This window comes from Macrobrachium nipponense, chromosome 36, assembly GCF_015104395.2.
Source record: "Macrobrachium nipponense isolate FS-2020 chromosome 36, ASM1510439v2, whole genome shotgun sequence".
Classification (NCBI taxonomy): domain Eukaryota; kingdom Metazoa; phylum Arthropoda; class Malacostraca; order Decapoda; family Palaemonidae; genus Macrobrachium; species Macrobrachium nipponense.
This window is the reverse complement of record NC_087220.1, coordinates 55439790-55450121: the sequence shown is the minus strand read 5'-3', so window position 1 is coordinate 55450121 and position 10332 is coordinate 55439790.

Genomic DNA, 10332 nt, shown 5'->3' with positions numbered 1-10332 from the left:
GCATTTTGAAAACATCAGTGCTTACTCCAGCCTAGATATACATTTTCAAAATATCAGAAAACAAAAAGAAAATATAATACTCAATTTTGAAACTCTTGAAGACCTGGAATATAATTATAATTTTAACATGGATGAAGTAGATAATGCCATCAACTCTTGTCATCCCTCCGCACCAGGATATGATAAAATATCACTTGAAATGATAGAAAAATTAGCTCCTATAGCTAAATCATATTTATTAAAATTTTATAATAGTATCTGGCTAAAACGTGTCTTTCCTGATAAATGGAAACATGCCATAATAATTCCAAAAAATAAACCAGGAAAGGATGCAATTAATCCATCCAATTATAAACCGATGTCTCTAACAAGTTGCCTATGCAAAATCTTAGACAAAATAACCAAAGAATCCCATCCTTCCTGGGTCACCAACAGAGACTTGCTTCCACACTTACATATGTTTTTGTATATATACTCTTATAAGACATCCTATGTCCATATTTTACCAGTGATCAGGAGCACAGAAGGAAGTGCTCAAAATATATGGTTGCAACGTTAAAATAGTGTTTTATGGGCCTTTTATCTTTACACACACACACACACACACACACACACACACCACACACACACACACACACACACACACATATATATATATATATATATATATATATATATATATATATATATATATATATATGTGTGTGTGTGTGTGTGTGTGTGTGTGTGTGTGTGTGCTTAAAAAATCGCAGTAGATGCACGTGACTTCATTAAATAAGCGAATACCACAGAAAAATGATAGTTAGAAATCCAAGCACTTTCATCTTTACTAAGACATTGTCAAGGAGCGAATGAAATACAATTGGAGAGAAAGGTCTCAGGTACACAACAACATCAAGAATACCAGATGGTTAATTGTCAAAAGGGTAAAAATTAAAAGAGATAATCCAAGGTATTTTAGGATATCACAAACCCGGTCACAAACCTAAACAGATTTGACCCTAACCGAAATTACAAAGTATCTTCACACTCCAAAACATGTAAAAACTGAATATATTAATTTTGTTGCTTATATTCATTTACAACAAAATTAATATATTCAGTTTTTACATGTTTTGGAGTGTAAAGATACTTTGTAATTTCGGTTAGGGTCAAATTGTCAAAAGGGTACAAATTAAAAGAGATAATCCAGGATTATCGGATATCACACGGTCACAAACCTAAACAGATTTGACCCTAACCGAAATTACAAAGTATCTTCACACTCCAAAACATGTAAAAACTGAATATATTGATTTTGTTGCTTATATTCATTTACAGCAAAATTAATATATTCAGTTTTTACATGAATTGGAGTGTAAAGATACTTTGTAATTTCGGTTAGGGTCAAATCTGTTTAGGTTTGTGACAGTGTGATATCCGAAAATCCTGGATTATCTCTTTTAATTTTTACCCTTTTGACAATTAACCATCTGGTATTCTTGATCTTGTTGTGTACCTGAGACCTTTCTCTCCAATTGTATTTCATTCGCTCCTTGACAATGTCTTAGTAAAGACGAAAGCGCTTGGATTTCTAACTATCATTTTCCTGTGGTATTTGCTTTTATATATATATATATATATATATATATATATATATATATATATATATATATATATAATTTTTTGTCTTGAAAAAATAGTGGGTTCGCTAATCTTGACATGATCCTATATATGACTAGTAAAAATGTCCTGTTACAATAGAATTCCATCTGATAAAAGAAGCCCATACAAACGCCAAAATATAGAAAGTACGAACAATATTTAGAGACTGCTGTCTCTGAAATATAGTATTCACTTTCTATATTTTGGCGTATTTATGGGCTCCTTTTATTAGATTACTTACACACACACACACACACACACACACACACACACACACACACACACACACACACACACACACACACACATATATATATATATATATATATATATATATATTATATATATATATATATATATATATATATATATATATATATAAAGTACACCTTGTTCAAAATGCCCAAAACTTATTGACATTGTTTCCAGTTTTTTTATTGTATTGTTGTATTACTATCATTATTATTCTAACATGCATCAAACACTGCAGTTATGATCAAGAATGTAGAATTATACCGGATCATTTCTGTCAATAAACAGCTACAATAAAAATAAAAGAAGGCGGATCCAACATAATTTTCCATCTTTTCAAACAATATAACCAAATGTAATAATACAAATATCGAGGCTTAGTCAAAGAATACCTGAAGTAATGTAAGGTTTGGCCGACGAAACTGGTGCAGTGTTTACAATTTGGCAAAACCTCTCAGCTGTTCCAAGATGGCGTCTTCGCGAGTAGCAAGAACAGTCGCACGGCAAGTAAAACCCCTTCTTTCCGTCGATCAGGGTGAAGCAAGAAGGAGAGTTTTAAATCTCTATAAAGCCTGGTATCGTCAGATTCCATATATAGGTAAGAAAGTTTGTTAATAATTGGTATGAAGTAAGATTACTGTAGCAAGTCAGGGGCTTGAGTTAGCTCAACCGGACCCCTAAAGCTGTTCAGTTAACCCGTTCAAGGATAGGCCAGATCTGTTATTCCAACCGGTTAATCTAAGTAATATCCTCGGCTGGTATTTCTTTGGAAATTGCAGTTTCCTATAGTAGGGAGAACTACTGACTGGACTAGCGGATCCAGTTTCCACCGCATTTGAAGCCACCCTCCAAAAAAGTACTTTAACACGTCCTGACACCGGAGATGGTCGTCAGTCACGAGTTGGTGGTGGTGAGAAGACCTCTACTCTCCTTTTGAACTATTTTCTCCAAAGTTAGAAATTAAGGTCATAGGGTAAACAACCGACTGGACTGGCCAACTCACTGACTACCATGTTTTTGGCCACCCTATGAAAAAGTACTTTAACATGTCCTGACACGGGACATGGTATCAGTCATGGATTGTTGGTGGTGATAGCAGGAGCTTAAGACCTCTAGGGTAAAAAACCGCAGGGTACAGAGTGGACCATGTACGATCAGCGTGAACAATCCCCAAAAAAGTACATTATAACGCGTCCTGACATCAGAGATGGGCATCAGTCGCGACTTCTTCTTGGTGAGCAACTGAGCTAAAGACGACTACTCTCCTTTCAAAGTAAGTATTTTCTCCAAAGTTAGAAATTAGGGCCAAATTTAAAGCATTAAACAGAGGGTAGTGAATAGGGTGTCCAACGCAGTGCAAATCTCACCAAAACACTTTCGGAATTTTTACTTACGCTTGAATATTTTAGAAGATTGATGCCATCTCGATGTTTGCGGAGTCGCTTGTGTCAATAAACTAACCATTTCCTGTGATAAATCCGCACACCACTTCTACCCACAGACGCTGGGGCACTTTCATCACAACAATCGGAAAACGGTTTCTCATCAGCTTGTCAACTGTTTTGGACGAAGAAGACGACGAAGAGTGCACTTCGATAATTTTTTAAATAAATAGTAAAACATCAATATTTTACTATATTTATGATGATTAATTTGAAAATATTTGTTATTGAAAAAGTAACTCGATTCTGACTCAAATTTAAGTAATTATTTTTTGGAATTAGAACGTTCTTTTAAGTCCTGTATTATGACGTCACGACATGTTGACTTTCGTACCTATTGTAAATAATTGCTTTACTCAACTTTCTTGCAGAACAGTTTACCAGTTATTCATGCAGATTATCAGCTCTTCATGTAATTGGTATAATCGTAATGCGCATATATATCTTTATTATTTACTTTTTGGATATATGAAGATGTTTTACTGCCGGATTATCGCCGTAGTGTGACGCAATCGTTTTCGGTCCCTGGGCCTCTGTTTTCGCACCATAAGAAATTATGGGGCCGAATTTGCAATGACCAGAAAGTCGTTAAAAGAGGAAAGTTAGCATTGAGGGGCATATGTTTTGATTGAGAAAAAATACAAAATTTATTCAATAGCTAGCTTGTAAAAAATACTTGATTACAAAAACTTGATTGACAACTAAGCAGCATAATACTATGGGTTTGGGTTTCAGAGAGAATGCAAGCACGTTTTTGGGCAATACCTATTTGTTCCGAATACGTAATACAAACCCTCGGTCCTTTAACAATAGGAAGGTAACTAGCGGCAGCTGGGACGGTCGTAAGCTTCGAACAAGGGGAGAACGGTAGTTTAACTGCTTTTCCGATCGTGCGCGCGCCCGCGCGCCCGAGAGGTGAAGAACCACTTTTGCTTTCGGCCGCGGGTGTGAAGGTGACCGTGTTCGTCATCGCTCTCTGCCCGCTTCAAATCTTCGTATGCTTTGTTTATATTGTGTTTTCTACTTGTTTTGTTTGACTTGAAAATGACTGTAAGTACACTGTTTTCATTTTCATTACTTAATTATGAACCAACATGGAGCTATCGCCGTAGATGCGGCGATTTCCTCTCTTTTCATGAATTGAACCCTTGAATTATGTCTCGGTGCCGACGCTCGCGCCGAGTCATGTATTTGGGCGAAAGTGTGTAATTGAAAAATGTAAGTACTTTTTCATTATATTTTTGCCCTGTGCGTTCGTTACCGAGAGCGTGATTGCGCTCGGCACGAACCTTTTATTTGTATGATATAATGCAATGAAGTGGATTCGCAATGCAGTATTCTTTTCATTTTCATTTATTTATTTGCATAATTTAATTTTTTGGATCAATTTCGCTCTTACCCGGGAATTGATCCTTACGATTATTTTCTGTGAAAGTGAAATCGCAAGTGCAGTATTCTGTTTCATTTTCATATATATTTTATGATAGCATCATATTATTTTGGATCAAGTTTCCGTTCTTACCCGGGAATTGATCTTTTCCCCTTTAAGTTCTATGAAGTGAATCGCAAGGGCAGTATTCTGTTTTCATTTTCATATTACTTTTCACTGCTGTGCGGGGGTAGGGGAAGCGAAGGTCTGCCAGGAAGTCGTCGGAAAGCTCTCCCGCGACTCCCTTGGTATCCGATTCTTCGTCTTCCTTCCTGCCCCCCGCTCAGCTTTTCTTCGTTGTATTTTGTATTTGGGGTCTTCCTTGCGTTCGGGGTGGGGCATGTCTCCCCCCCCCCCCGTGCGTGAGGGAACCCTCTTACTAATCTGTCTGTGCTACCGCAGGTGCTACATCCGGGGGAGACGACCTTGGACAGGTATGGACCACTGCGGCTGCAGGGCGTGCCTAGCATCCACGATCTGCTGCAGCGTCTAGCGAGGTCTGGGGCGGTGACCTTGGAGTGGTCTCCACTACAACCTTCACGGCCGCTTATGCTGCTTCCCCCCGCCCCATGCTGTGGCGGTGACGCCGTCTGGCCGCTTCTAAGGGCCGGTCGCCGCCCGTTACCGAGGAGGGGTATGCCGCCAGCCGCCTGTGTTTTCTTCGTGTTGCCTGCCCCAGACTTCCGCTGTTCCAGCAGCTCGCCCCTAGACCGGCCGCCATACCAGTTCCCGCTGGCTGCCGATGATTCTACGAGGCGATGGCTGGGCCGTGCCGTACCTGTCGCTGATGTGGTTCCCGCTACTGGCTTGGCTGTCCCTTCTGTGTTTACCGCTGCCGCTGTTCCTCCTGCCGCTCCTGATGCTGGTTGCTGTTCCTGTCGCTCCTGGTTCCTGCGCCTGTCCATGCTGGTCCTGCCCATGGTGTGTCTTCCCCAGTCCCAGGTCCTTCCGGACAGTGCAGTCGGCCGTGTTGCTTCGGCAATAGGCCCTACTCCGGCCTGGATGGAGGACCTGACGACTGTCCTGCGTGAGCTGACGAAGAAGAGGAAGGTGTCATCTTCGTCTTCGTCTGCTGCTGCCTCTTCCCCTTCGACTTCTAAGGCCCATAAGCCGAAGAAGAAGAAGGCTGCCTCTCCCCCCTAAGAGTCTCTTCGGGAACTTCTAAGGGCCCGTCCCACCTCGGTGGGACGGGGGGTCCTTCTGCTGGTCCTCCTGCTCCTTCGAGCGGGGCCCGTCTCCCCTTCCGTAAGGAAGAGATAGACGGGGACCAGAGGAGTATCGGTTAGCTCTGGTACTTCCTCGCCTGGTGCTAGCGGCGATGCCGCTAACGCCAGGTTCCGGCTCGGTCCTCTCATTCGCGGGAGATCCCCGAGTGTACGCTCTCCCTCGGGAGACCGTGCAGCCAAAGTTTCGGCGCCAGAGTTCGCTCGGCGTCCAAGACCACGGCACGGAGCAGAAGGCTGGCGAGAAGCCGCTCAGGTGACTCTCGCCAGGCCATCGGCTGCTCTCGCAGCGATCAGATGGTAACCGGGTTTTTCCCCTAAGAAGACTCCTTGCGTTAACTTCGAAGGGCTCGTCACACTCCGGTGTGACGGGGGGTTCTTCTGCTGGTCCTCCTGTTCCTTCGGGAACGGGGCCCGTCTCCCATTCCTGTTCTGAGAAGAAGAAGACGGGACCAAGGGTATGCTGGCTACCGCTGGTACACCCTCGCCTGGTCTTGGCAGCTCTGCTGCTAAGCCAGGTACCGGCTCGGTTTCTCGTCCGCGAGAAGTTCCGAGTGTACGGTCCTCCTTCAGGTGACCGTGCAGCCAAAGTTTAAGACGCCTGAGTTCGCTCAGCGTCATGACCGAGGCACGGAGCAGAAGCCTGTCGAGAGCCGCTCAGGTGACTCTCGCCAGGCCAGCGGTGCCGTCTCGCAGCGACCAGCCGGTACCTCGGGTGGACGTGACGGTCTCTGACCGGCACGGGTTTGAGGCTGGGAAGAGGTCCCCCACAGGTCCCCTCGACCGACGGTACCAGCCTCGGCTGGTAACCAGCGGTTTGACGTGCCGCGATGGACGCTCACCGGTGTCTCACCGCGAAAGTGAGCTCTGCAGGTCACCTGACCGCCAACTACCACAGGGACCGGGCGGATACGTGACCAGCAGCAGCTCGTCTTGACGCAACGGGACCGGGGTGGGTGACGTGCTCAGATCGAGCCGCTCGCCACAGGTGAGCGGCACGGCATGGCCTGCAGATCGATCCCCACCGCGGGTTGGTGATCGGCTGCAGCCCCCCACGTACGCTGGTCCTGCCAGCGAGGGGAGCGTCAGGTCTGTCTCTCCACTACTTCAACTTCCTCGGGCTACACCGGGAAGAGCGAGGTAGCTAGGAGTGATCGTGAGAGTGCGCCGCTCACGGATCCCGTCACGACGCCACACGTGCCACGTATGGTCTTAGGACCAACCAGGACGTACGCGCAAGTGATTGGAGGCGACCGTCAGGGGGGGGAGGGGGTAGCGTCTATTCTGTCTCTCCGATACCTTCAACTTCCTCGGCATACGCCAGGAAGAGCGAGGTATATAGGAGTGATCGTGAGAGATGCGCCGCTCACGATCCCTTCACGACGCCGCACGTGCCAGGTATGGTCTTAGGACCAGCCAGGACGTACGCGCAAGTGATTGGAGGCAACCGTCAGGGATCTGTTGCTGGTCCTTCTTCTGAAGGAGGAGGGTCTTGGGAGCTGCTGCTCTTGTTGGAGGACTGGATGGTCCTACTCCTCAAGACGCTGTAACTTCCGAGATTCAGAGTAACTTTGCCCAGGTTATTGCACTGATTCGTCAGCACAACGACCGGGGAAGGATCGCCGCTCCCACCAGCAGAGCCCATGTCTCTGCTCGATCGTTTTGGGGCCCAGAGAGGGAACCCAAACCGACGGTGGGTTTGCCGCGATCGGAGCTTGCCGATTCTGTCTTGAACCAGAGTCTCTCGTCTCCGGACAAGAAGGCTCTCTCAGTTCTGGCCGGTCGATCAAGCTACTTCCACCTCCTCTACTGCGGACAGCGGCGTTTCTACGTGTCTTCGGACACCGTATTTAAATACTCCTTCGGTCCTCCTGAGAGTTTCGACCTCGACGAGGACTGGAATGAGTCGGAGGACGGTATCGGCTCTCTCCTGTCAGGTGTCGATCAGCCCCACCCAGACGACGTTCACAGTGGCGGCAGACCCTTACCTACAGTGAGAGTTCGTAACCCTCCTCGGGAAAACGTTTTCTCCTGACGATACGTTTTCCCAGACTCTGAGAGGCCATCGCCGCAAGGCGATGGCTGCTCCTTTTCTTCTCCAACTGCTAGTTCCACTGGAAGGCGAGCGAGTATCCAATTCCTCCCCCACCTTCCTCTCTCCTTACGGCTACGAGGGGAAAGGGGAGGGATCCTACAGAGATTTCTCTGTAGGATTCCACGCTGGGGACTGCGCTACCGGGGGGTGGGGACCTTCGGGTCCTACCTGACGTAAGCCCCGGTCGTTGAGGAGGATCCTGCCCCATTCTCGATTTCTACGGGAATCGAGAGGACCACCAGCCGATATCGTTTGACGAATTCGGTGGGGGTTTCGCAGACTGCTTAGATTTCTACGGAATTTCTAGCGCATTCAGAGTGTTAGAGTTTCTTACGATCTCCAAACACTTAGGCGAGACCACGGTCCAAAGTGAGCGAGACGAGAATCCCCGATATGTTACACGATAATCGGGAACCTCGCCTATGCTCGAATTCCTGGAATTTCTAGCATTAGGAAGAAGACTGCTGCTGAAAGAAGACTATCTCACAATAGGCGACCAACCTGGAATAGAGAAGAACGGACGGGAATATCCAGTTGTTCCGACACGGCATACAAACCTTCGGTCCTTTTACAATAGGAAGGTACTAGCGGCAGCTGGATAGGTCGTAAGCTTTCGAACAAGGGGTTCGGTAGTTAACTGCTTGTCCGACAGGCGCGCGCGCGCGCGCGACTGGGAGGTAAACAATCACTTTTGCTTTCGGCCTCGCAGTGGATGGACGTGTTTGTTCGACGCTCTCTGCCCGCTTCTCGTCGTTTGCTTTCTGAGTATTTGGTTGTAATTGTGTATGAAAGAGCTATTGTAAGTACAATTATTCTCTTTTTTCATATTAATTGCTGCCTTCAATTTGATTATGATGGAATCTCCTCGCCTCGCTACCCACGGAGACTTTGCCCGGGTATCGAAGGGCGTAAATGCGGGAAGTTCAGATCGTTCCCGGAGATTGACCCTCATATTTTGTGTGCTCGGTGTCGGGGGCGCGAATGCACCCGAGCCGAGCCCTGTGATGTGTGTATTGATTGGTCGGAGGCGCAGTGGACTTTGTATGAGGGCAGGAAGAAGCGAAGGCCTGCAAAGGAGTCGTCGGAGAGCTCTCCCGCGACTCCTTTGGTGACGACACTTCGTCTTCTTTCCTGCCGCCCCGCTCAACTTCCACGTCTCGCGCCTCCCCTTCCCCTTCGGGGGGGGTGTCTAGGTCCTTCTCCTCTCCTGACGTGTCGAGTGTGGGGAGGAGGCGCTAGATACCCTGACGTAAGAGTTGTACTCTGGGTCCTCTATCCGTTCGTCTTCGCGCGAACGGGCAGAGGATCCTTCTAATCACCCGACTTTTGCCTCCTCAGGTGCGGTTTGCCGCGAAGGATGACCTCGGACAGGTGTGGGCATCGTTGGACTGCAGGGCGTGCCGAGTGTCCAGGGGCTGCTCTATCATCTCGCTGGCTCCGTGGCGGTCACCCATGCAACGGTCACGACCACCACTCGACCCTTACAAACCTGGCTATGCTTCACCTCCTCACCTGGTGTACACCCAGCACGCGGTCTCTGTAACACCCACTACATCGGTGCAGGGGCCAGTCGCCGTAACTCGGGGGAGTGTGATGCCGCCACCTGGGTTTGCCGTGCTGCCAGCGACCGACTTCATGTGCCCGAAGAGCTCGCCCCTGGACCTCCCACCGGTACCTAGGATGTCTGTGCCGCTGGTTCGACCACCTGTACCGCCCACACAGTCTGCCGTACCTGCCGTGACCACCGCTGCTGTACCTGTACCTGCTCCTGCTGTCTCGTCTGCCGTTCCGGTGATGTTCGCACCTGCTGATGTTGTTCCTGTTCCTGGCGCCGCTGCTCCCGATGCGGGTCTGTTCGGACAGGTACGTCCGGGCCCTGTTGCTTCGGCACAGCAGCCCCGGCTCCGTCCTGGTGACAGATCTGACGTCGGTCCTGAGGAGGTTGACGAAGAAGAAGAAGAAGAGGAGGAAGGTGTCGTCGTCGTCTTCATCGTCTTCTTCGTCGTCGTCGTCGTCTGCCGCCTCTCTTCTTCTTCTAAGGCTCCCCCGCCGAAGAAGAAGAAGTCGCCTCCACCCCCCCCCCTAAGAAGTCTCCTTCGGGAACTTCTAGGGCAACCCGTCTCGCTCTGGTGAGACGGGGGGTTCTCCGCTGGTCGCCCTGCTCCGTTCGGGAGCAGGACCCGTCTCTTCTCCCTGCAAGGAAAATAAGACTACGGGGACCAGAGGGGTGCCGGCTAACACCGGCAC